We start from the raw sequence: 11,582 nt of genomic DNA, 5'->3' as shown, positions 1-11,582 counted from the left end.
ATCTGGAGGTCAGTAGTGATGATGGAAGGGCAGTCAGTGAGGATCTGGAGGTCAGCAGTGATGATGGAAGGGCAGTCAGTGAGGATCTGGAGGTAAGCAGTGATGATGGAAGGGCAGTCAGTGAGGATCTGGAGGTCAGTAGTGATGATGGAAGGGCAGTCAGTGAGGATCTGGAGGTCAGTAGTGATGATGGAAGGGCAGTCAGTGAGGATCTGGAGGTCAGCAGTGATGATGGAAGGGCAGTCAGTGAGGATCTGGAGGTCAGCAATGATGGTTGGGAGGTCAGCAGTGATGACAGAAGGGCAGTCAGTCAGTAAGTCGTGCAGGGGGCGTGTCGGCGGGGGTGGGGGAGGAGCGGTAGTCTCGGTACCTGCACTGATATCAGGCGGGCTGGTGAGTGGCGGTCTCAGGGGTTCCTGTTGCTGGGCTCCCCCCGGCCGGCCCTGTGTGCTGGCTCTGTTGTTGTCCTCGGTGTTGGAGTGCTGCTGTTCCCGGAATCCGGGCGCTGGGGCCGCCTGCTCCGACCCCCGGCCTCTCCCAAACCCCAGAATGCCGCGGCCCCTACTCCTACCAGCCCCCGGGGCACGATCAAACCCCTCAGACATAGCGTGAGAGAAGAACCCGGTCCCGGAACTCGCTACCCCCCGGGCCCGATCACAACACCCGCTCCGCCCCCTACCCTGTCACCTCCTAGAACAACTAGAAGCCCAGCGTGGACACAGCGCCACCTCTGGCTTGGAGGATCCGCCATATAACTTCATAAATACTTAGGCAAAGCCACTGCGCCACCTCTGGCCTGGAGGATCTGTCAGATAACTTCATAAATACTCAGGCTAAGCCACAGCGCCACCTCAGGCTTGGATGATCCGAAATATACCTTCATAAATACTTAGGCCAAGCCACAGCGCCACCTGAGGCCTGGAGTCAAAGCACTACTGTAGGTGTAAGGTTCTGCCGTTTACGCTCACCTTATAAAACAACCAATTGAGTTTAACCACTTGGCACTGTTACCCCCTTCCTGCCCAGGCCAATTTCCAGCTTTCAGCACTCTTGCACTTTGAATGGCAATTGCGCGGTCATGCAACACTGTACCCATATGAAATTTTTATCATTTTTTCACACAAATAGAACTTTCTTTTGGTAGTATTTAATTGCCACTGGGTGTTTCATTTTTTGCGCTATCAACAAAAAAGTGCAAAAAATTTGAAAAAAAATGTTTTTCTCTGTTTTTAATATAAAATTTTGCAAACAGGTAATTTTTCTCCTTCACTGATGTGCGTTGATGAGGCTGCACTGATAGGTGGTACTGATGAGGAGGCACAGATAGGCTCTGATGGGTAGCACTGACTGGCGGCACTGCTGGGCAGCACTGATGGGGGATACTGCAGGGCACAGGTGGGTGGCACTGCTGGGCACAGGTGGATGGCACTGTTGGGGACTGATCAATTGCTGACTATTGGCAGTACTTTCCTCATGCTGTGACAGTGTGAAGAAAGTGCAGCCGATAAACAGCAACTGTATTTACCCAGTGATCTGCCGTGTCATTGGACACAGCTGATCACGTGGTAAAAGGCAGCTGTGATTGGATTTTTACCACATCACGTGATCAACTGTGTCCATAGGACACAGCAATCACTGGTGGCATCAGGTGCACACCGCTGGGGGCGCACAGGGTGCATGTTCTAGGAGGATGTGCATGGATGCCCTCCCAGAACTAGACAACCGCGCTGTAGCCATCGTTTGGCTATAGTTCGGCTGGGAAGAGGTTAAAATAGAAATGAAGGTAAAAACATTTATGTATAGATAAATATGTTGTAAATACCTTTTTTCCCTTTATTGCAAGTGATCACATTCCCTCTGTTCTCAGTTCGCTGAGCTTAGAGAGTCGAGGGAGGAGAACCATCAGCACACTGGTCTTCCCAGTGAAGGGGGGGGGGGTTCAGGACAAGTGTGATCATTGGAGGAGAGCAAGCTGAGTCCCAGCACAGCTAGAGAGAACTAAGCATGCTGTGCTCTCCTGCCTAGTGTGGTCAGTTTTTAATAGGAAAGCAGAGAGATTGGCAGGAACACCAGGAATTTCACACATAGGAAGCAATACAAAATCGAACAGTATATTATTACTATTATTATACAGGATTTATATAGCGCCAACAGTTTGCTCAGCGCTTTACAACATAAAGGGAGACAATACAGCAATTATACAGTTCAATACAAGAGGGTTAGAGAGGGCGCTGCTCCTTGGAGCTTACAATCTAAGAGGTATGTGAAAGACCAAGAAGTACTAGGCCGCTGGTGCTCGCCAGTTCACCAAAAGGTAGCACGGCTATATGCTTTCATACAAGTACATGGTACATCAGGCACATATCAGGAATGTGAAATGTTCGGTTAGTTGCAGGGGTAGGGAGGATGGAATGATGGTCATGTCCTTTATGTTTCCAAATTATCTTGTTGGCCGCCAAGTCTGGAAGACATGAGATGCCTACCTCAGGATGGGTTCTTCTGAGCTACGCTAGGCACCTGAGACAGGGGCACTCTCCTACTCATGGAGTACCTTTTAGTTTGGCGCTGTTTCATCAGTGCCTTGAGAGAAGGCAGACGCAGCCATGGGGTGAATACTTGGATCTTAAGGCGGACCTCTGACTTTAGAGACGACCAATACACCGTGTACACTTGCACAACAACTGCTCTCCAGCTATTCTCGGGTCCCCGTGTAAATGTATTTCTTTCCACTGTAGCTTGCAGTTAGGAAGGCCATGCCAAACCTTGACCGCAGCCACCTGTCCAGCGTTTCCCACTACCAGTCCTGGCAGCAGCATGGAACCCCACCGTGCACATAACATGGACTCCAACCGTGCACGTGACTTTAACTCTTGAACTTCCATTCCTCTGTACAGGATGGGGACCTCTGCAGTGCAGTTTCACTCAGGTTGCTATGAGAAACGGAATGCAGCATAGGGAGTGCCGACAACATCTCCATAGTGGCTAGAGGCAATTCCACCTATAACTGGTACATGTTTATGACAGGCTGTTTGCTGACTGTACCTTCATTGCTAGTGGCAACCGCATGTATAACTTGCACTAGAATGACTCTTAATGTGCTCACTCTTCATACCCAGTGTGCCAGTGACCCAAGCTGACTACAAAGTTGTACTGGTCACTTGCATTGCACCTCTTTGAGTAACTTCCGACCAAGCAATAGGCAGAGTTTCAACGCTTTACTGAAGAAAATGTAGACCGTACAGAGTCCAACATGACACAGCCTTTTCCTTAATCCTACTCAGGCTATGTGCTGTCCTGGCATACCTGCAAAGGTGGAATCCATGTAATTACAGAGTCCATCAGGGGCATTCTCCAGCGACTGGTGTCTTCGGGGTGAACCCCAAGCTCTGACACATTCACATCTTTGCGGCAGTCACTGGCATCCTTGTACTCCTCCCGGGTGCGACTCTCTGGTCCTCTCCCTTGTGGGGTTCTTTCTTATGGGCTCTGAGCTCTCAGCTCTCCTCGGAGAATCTCTCTTCCAAACCACTGTACCTCTTTCATATCATTGGCTCAGTGGGTGGGACTTAGAGATGACCCGCCAAAAACTACAGAACCACAATAGACATTAACTCCTAACCTCCCCTTCCGGGGCAGCACCTATCTAAGTAATTTCAATCTGCTTACAGGTTTACATATTCTTTAAAATGGAGACACGGGTGGGATAAACTAGCAGATGTCACACATGGTGTGCAGCATGGAGCAGCAGGAGATGAGCGGGGACTGGAGAGAGAGAGGAAGATCAGCAAACCAGAGGATCAGCAGAGCTGGGGGTTACTACTGAGTGGGAGATCAGCAGAGCTGGGGGTTACTACTGAGTGGGAGATCAGCAGAGCTCTGCTTATCCCTCACTTATTAATAAACTGCAACTCTGTTGAGCCCCCAAGCTCTGCTGATCCTGTGATTTTCTGATCCTCCTCTATCTCCAGTCCCTGCTCCTATGCTGCACATCACATGTAACATCTGCTAGTTTCTCCCACCTTGGTCCCCCAGCTATGTGGATTCTACGCCACTCAGACCTTTCTCTTTCCAGTCCCTGCTTACCTCCCACTATATTGTTCCCACGCTTCACACAATATGTGACACCTGCTAGTTTCTCCTGCTTTGGTCCCCCAGCTCTGCTGATCCTCCACTGCTCAGTCCTGTTTCTCTGGACCTTGCACACCTTCTGTTATTCTGTTATAGCATTCCCACATTGAGCACCACGTCTGCCATCTGCTAGTTGCTCCACTTTGGTCCAGACTCCACTCATCTTCCTGCTGCTCCATGCTGCACACCAGATGTGACATCTCACCGCACCCTCCCAGAATATTTACACATTAACCAGCAGTGACTACTGATGTCTTTCTGGTTCACTTGCTGGTTTCCTAGTGCATCCTGGGATATCTCATACCTCCAGTACCTCTAAAGCGAAGTAAAGCTAACTGAATAAATGCCGCTCAAATACAGTAGGTGCTGATAGAGTTCTATGGAGGCTTTGGAGACACTTTGAAGCACCAAGAAAACAACATGGGGTGTAATTCTGGAAGCAAAGCAAACATAACAGTATGAACAGGACTGTAAGGTAACCATTTTATCTAGTGAGAGGTGCTTTGGCATTCAGAGTGCTTTAAGCACTTGCCCTCTAGAGGATTTACCCCCCTTCCTGACCAGGCTATTTTTTCTGTCAAGGCGCTGCGTTACTTTAACTGACAATTGTGCAATCATGCAACGCTGCACCCAAATGAAATTTACATCCTTTTTTTCCCCATGAATTGAGCTTTCTTTCGGTGGTATTTGATCGCCTGTGTGTTTTTTATTTTTTGCACTATAAAAAAAAAGGCCAACAATTTTGAGAAAAAAACAATATTTGTGACTTTTTGCTATTAACTGCTTCCATACAGGGCACTTTTACCCCCTTCCTGCCCAGGCCATTTTTCAGGTTTCAGCGCTCTCACACTTTGAATGACAATTGCGCGGTCATACAACACTGTATTCAAACTAAAATTTCATCATTTTCTTCACACAACTAGAGCTTTCTTTTGGTGGTACTTAATCACCGCCGGGGTTTTTATTTTTTGCTAAATTAACAAAAAAAGACCAAAAATTTTGAAAACCCCACATTTTTCTTTGTTTCTGTTATAAAAGTTTGCAAATAAATAATTGTTCTTCATAAATTTAGGCCGAGATGTGTTCTACTACATGTCTTTGGTAAAAATAACCCAAATTAGGATGTATTATTTAGTTTGTAGGAAAGTGTATTATAGAGTTCACAAACTATGAGATATATCTGAATATTGATCAATCCTGAAGTACTGACAGCCAATCTAATTTCTAGAGGTCCAAGAATGTCAGAACAGTACAGATATCCCCCAAATGATCCCTTTTTGCAAAGTAGACAGTCCGATGTACTTCATAAGAGGCATGGCGAGTTTTTTGAAGTTGTCATTTTTTTGTCTTAATTTTTCTAAAAATTAAAAAATTAAAAAAATTATATTCACTATTTTTTTTTATATACTTTCACCAGTGCAGTACAGCGTCATCATATAACGGGCATGGCAGTGATCAGGGACACTGACTGGTGACAGTACAAAAAAAATATATATAATTTTTTTTTATTTATTTTTTTATTAGTTTTAATTTTTTATTACATTTTTTTTCTCTTTTTTTAAGATTTTTTTTTCATATTTCACTATGACCAAAGTAGTATAATGTTACCATAGTAACATTGTACTACTTTGGGGAAGTGATCAGTATTTTTTTTTTTACACAAGCATTTACCTGAATGACATCGATTCATTCAGGGTTTTTTGTTGTGACTAGGTGTGATTTGGCCACGGCTAATCACATGACACAGCTGGGCTGTGATTGGCCCAGCTTGTGCATGTGATCGCTGTGACCAGTCACAGCTAGACACACTAGTATACAATGGATGGCATGAACGGAAGCCATCCATTGTATACAACTCTCATGTGACCTGCTGTGATTGGTCACAGCAGATCACATGGTACTGGAAACGGGGCCGGTGCACAGATCTGTTATCGGCCGTATCCGAGGTACACGGCCGGTGACAGATTGCGCCCTGCGGGCAGACACACTGCGCATGACTGAAAGGACGCCATATGGCGTCCACCCGGAGGGACGAGCTACTCGCCCGGCCGCCTTTGTGCTATTGGCCGGGCAGGAACCGGTTAAACATGTCCAGTAAAAAAATTTTAAAAATCAAATTTAGTTATACATTTAGGCCAAAATGTATTCTACATGTCTTTGCTAAAAAAATCCCAATATGTGTAAATTAATTGGTTTACGTGAACGTTATAGCTTTTACAAATGGCGGTATATATAATGGGATTTTTTTTTGTAATAGTAATGGTGGTGATCAGTGACTTATAGTGGGACTGCGTCGGACATTCTGACACTGGGGGGGGGGACTGGGTGTCACTGACATCCCCAGTGACAGCAATACAGTGATCAGTGCTATTAAAAAGCACTGACACTGTACTAATGGCACTGGGCAGGTAGGGGTTAACTTGTGGGGCAATCAAAGAGTTAACTCTGTGCTGTTTTACTGTGTGCTGTGTGTGTTTCACTGTACGCACACTTCTGTGCATGGCTCTTCTATGCAAAGCCATGCATAGCAGTGTGCAGGAGCTGACCGGGGAGAGAACTATATTGTTTACTTACAGTTCTCTCCCTCCGTCGGTAATGCTCCTTGATCACCAGGTGCCGGCGAGTAATCACTGTGATTGACAACCGAGGCCGTGAATAGCGGCACAGGTAGGGCGTGTGTGCCCCCTGCCCAAAAATGCAAAATCACGTATATATTTGTGATTTTTCGCACCCGTGCCGCCCTGTAGCAGTATTACTGCTATAGAGTGGATGGGAAACAGTTTAAAAAAGCATATCCAAAGCCACGTTTTGAAGCAAGTGTAAACGAGCCCTTAAGTTGGCAGTGTTGGGATCTCTAAGACACTGCCTGCCATGTCCCATGGAATCACTTTATCAATATGCAAGCCGGTAAGATGTTACTCCCACTGGTGAGATATGCGGCGTTCAGGGCCAACAAGGAGAGATTCCACAGAAGTAGGTGAAAGGATCTTCTATGTAACTTGATATGATATGTTGGTCACTCCAGTGACATCAGAATAATAAACAATGTGCCTAATGTATGCAAAGTTAATGTTACCACAGTACTGTTTTATTGAACAAGACCTAGCAAAAATTTCACAGTAGAATTAAGATATGTCCTTTTACATAAAGTCAAGTAGCGCAGTATAAAAAAAGAGTAATGTAGACAAGGTAACCTTCACTCTGGCAGGGAACAGGTCACTTGTGACTTGAAAAGAATGCAGCTTGTTAAACAGAGAAATTCAGCTGCAGATATGGGATGCATGATACGCTGCCTGCTGAGTTAAAGCGGGATTAAATCCAAAAGCAAAGATCTATTATTTTGACACCACTTTCTAAATGTGTTGGCTTTTGGGCCTTTTCCCCTTTACTTTCACCTTTCGTTCCAGACAGTAAAGGTGGCCATAGCAGCCATTGATGCAGATGTATTCTTTGCAGCATGAGATGGTGCATTGTCATGCATGAAGATGATTTTATTACGGAAAGCATAGTTCTTCCTTCTGTACCAGGGAAGAAAGTGGTCAGTCATAAACTCCACATACTTTGCAGAGGTCATCTTTACACCTTCGGGGACCCTAAAGGGGCCGACCAGCTCTATTCCCATGATACCGGCTCAAAACATGACTCCACCACCGCCTTGCTGACGTCGCAGCCTTGTTGGAACAGGGTGGCCGTCCACTAACCATCCACTACTCCATCCATCTGGATCATTCAGGATTGCATGGCACTCATCAGTGAACAGGACTGTTTGAAAATTAGTCTTCATGTATTTTTCTGCCCAATGCAGCCGTTTCTGCTTGTGAGCAGTGGTTATTGGTGGCCGAATAGAAGGTTTATGCACAGTTGCAAGACTCTGGAGGACTCTACACCTTGATGTCCGTGGGACTCCAGAGGCACCGGCAGCTTCAAATATCTGTTTGCTGCTATGTAATGGTATTTTAGCAGCTGCTCTCTTGATCCGATGCATGGATCTGGCAGAAATCTTCCTCAATGTGCCTTTATCTGCACCAACCCGTCTGTGCTCTGAATAAGCCACAAATCTCTTAATAGTGTGATGCTCATGCTTAGGTTTTCGTGAAATATCTAATGTTTTCATACCTCGTCCAAGGCATTGAACTAGTTCACTCTTTTCAGCAGCAGAGAGATCCTTTTTCTTACCCATATTGCTTGAAAATGGTGCTCTGCTTAATAATGTGGAACACCCTCCTTTAGTAGTTTTTCCTTAAGTTGGGCTCACCTGCCAATCTAATTATCACAGGTGTCCGAGATTGTTTTCAGTGATCAAAAGAGCCCTGACACACAATGCCATCCATGAGTTAAACTGAAAAACAAAAATATTTAATCTTTGTGACACTTAAATAGAATTTGCATAATAATTTGGAACAGGGTGTAATATGTCTAGTACCAGGAGACATCCATACAATAATATTAGAGGCATATGGAGTTGTTTTTATTATATTATATTGTATGTGATATGTACAAAACCCACTTAAATCTGGTTGAGCACATAAATAATCGCTCTTTCCTTTTGGGTTATTATTAGTCTTTGATTAGGGGCATCCCAGATTACTAATTTCAAGGGACCTTGAGGTTGCCATGTTGTTGTGAGTTTCTAAAATTTGGTATGCTGCTGAACTGTACTTGATACTTTCTTGAAGGACCATCCATTTTCCTAGGTTTTTAATTTTATCATGTGCCTTTTGATGGTTAATTTAAATAGTAATTTGCATTCTGCCCATTGTTTTTTAAAAGCTAAAACTGATAAGAAAAGTTAACTAATCTAGGATTCAAATTACAATGCCAGGGACATTTTCAGGGCCAAATTTTTTGGAACAGCATAATAACTATTGGTGGTCAAACAGAGTACAAATGATCAATGTAGTAAAAGCATCTACTGGAACCAAGATAAAAGTGCACCTGTATGAGCAAAGCACAAGTTCACATCAAAGCAGTCTATAGGGTGTATTGTTATGGCCCAAGCACTACCATCGACCACAGATCAAACCATATCATAACCTATGCTGGGATGCTGATTGGATGCTGCCCAACCATACTTAATCATTTGCTGCAGGACCAGTGACCCAAGAGTAGACTTTCTCAAGGGGAACTTTTAAAATAGTTTTAAAGGAGCCCAGGTTATTGGGAGTCAGTGAGAAAAATGCCCTTTACATTGGGGTCCAGTAGGAAGAATGCCCACCTTTCAGTGGTGGTCAGAATGCCACCCTTTCAGATAGCTAAATAGATCATTTGTGCCTTGCTGCTGGCTTTGCCAAGTAGCTTTGGCCTGGGAACTAGGCAGGCACCATCAGATGGAAGGCCAAATAGCCACTACTCATACACAGCAACCTCTGAAGGAACCCTAGAGTTCTATAGAACTGTGGTTGAGAACCGCTGTCCTAGAATTTTCAACATAGGCTTGCACTTAAAGTGAAGCTAGTATTAGCTATATTTTCAATTAGGGGTTAATTCAGATGGGCAGTTTGGCCCGCTTTCTGTTAGGGATCTGGGTATGACCAGAAATGTGTGGACTGACACAGGGAAACGCAGACTTCAGGTATAGTGTGAATAAGACAATTTATTAAGACTAAACAAAACATAGACGCAGTGCAAGACTAAACAACAACACAGTGCAAACCAACCAACCCAAACCTCCAACAGATAACAATAGAAACAATACTAAGCGTAGTCGGGCAGGCCGGGTCGGTAGCAAACGGGCAGGTAGGGCACAAGGAGCAGGTGGAAGAGTAGCCAGGAATAGCCGAGGTCAGGACAGGCAGAGTTCATGCAGAGTCAGGGATCGAAGCAGAATCTGGATCAGGCAGAAAGCAGACAGGATGCAGGTACAGGGGCCCATGGGAAACATACACCAAGGCCCTGATCACAGGCCTGGCCATTCCTTAAATACACCTGTTGTATTCAGCTTCAGGTGATGGCTCATTGAAGGAGTGAGCCTCTGGTTGCTGAGAGCACCCACTGGCCAGCCCTGGTACTGCAGCCCACAAGGCAGGTGAGTCCCACCACCACTGGCAAGTCCATTCCTGACACTTTCTGTGTAGAGCAGTTGGTAGATATGTGTGCATCCATTTCAGAGCTGCATGCAGGCAAACCATAGAAGTGGATACACACACAGCACCGACACTGCACAAAGTTTGACATGCAGGAAGGAAGATATACGCAGATCTGAACGAAGAGGAGGTGTATGAGCATGCCTGCACACAGCTCCGACATGGATGCACACACATCTGCCAGCAGCTATGCACAGAGGCCAGGCTAAATCACCCATCTGATTAAGCCCTTAAGCCCAACTCTGGGAAAACTAAAAGTCCTGCCTTGCAGTGGAGCTTCACCCAGGTTAACTGCTTCTTTCTGTCTAGAGGACAGTGAAAGCAGTTTTGCTTACCTAATCCTCCACTTTCCAGCAGATGGCTCCCCCCTATGCTCCAACAGTGGACTGTCCCTTGGCATCCTTACATCAAAAGCAGAGCTTTGGGCCCTGAAATGGTTTTGGCAATGTCAGAGGACCCTATACAGCCAGAGTGTAGAGGAGAAAAGGCTGAAGGGACCAGTCTAGCAGTGTGCAGGAGCTGAGGATCAGATTATGAAAACTGCTTTACCCGGTTCCCCTCGACATAAATGAGTGGTTACCCTTGCAGACGCAGCCCCACTGCCAAGAAAGGACTTTTAGTCTTCCTGGAGTTCAGCTTCAGTTGCATACATGCAAGTAATGTACAGTACATGTTTATCACTTAAGGTCTGTGTCAACGGGCTTTGAGCTTTGTCAAGGACATCAGTTTGAGATGCTTCTAAGGTCTTTCAGAATTCATTGACTGGTGCATTTGTTTAACTGACTTTTTTTAGTTTATATAGTAGTTCATACTATGGAAGAATGAAAGAACAGAGATGTAAGCCTCGCAAGTTGCATAAATGCAGCTATCAGAGCAATATACAATATATTGCCAAAAGTATTAGGACGCCTGCCTTTACAAGCACATGAACTTTAATGGCATCCCAGTCTTAGTCTGTAGGGTTCAATATTGAGTTGGCCCACCCTTTGCAGCTATTACAGTTTCAACTCTTCTGGGAAGGCTGTCCACAAGGTTTAGGAGTGTCTATGGAAATGTTTGACCATTCTTCCAGAAGATCATTTGTGAGGTCAGACACTGATGTCTGAAGAGTAGGCCTGGCTCGCAATCTCTGCTTTAATTCATCCCAAAGGTGTTCTGTTGGGTTGAGGTCAGGACTCTGTGCAGGCCAGTCAAGTTCTTCCACCCCAAACTCACTCATCCATGTCTTTATGGACCTTGCTTTGTGCACTGGTGCGCAGTCATGTTGGAACAGGAAGGGGCCATCCCCAAACTGTTCCCACAAAGTTGGGAGCATGAAATTGTCCAAAATGTCTTGGTATGCTGATGCCTTAAGAGTTCCCTTCACTGGAA

This window comes from Staurois parvus, unplaced genomic scaffold (genome assembly GCF_062004578.1).
Source record: "Staurois parvus isolate SC_StPar_1 unplaced genomic scaffold, SC_StPar_1.0 ptg000294l, whole genome shotgun sequence".
Taxonomy (NCBI): domain Eukaryota; kingdom Metazoa; phylum Chordata; class Amphibia; order Anura; family Ranidae; genus Staurois; species Staurois parvus.
Note: the sequence above shows the minus strand (reverse complement) of the source record.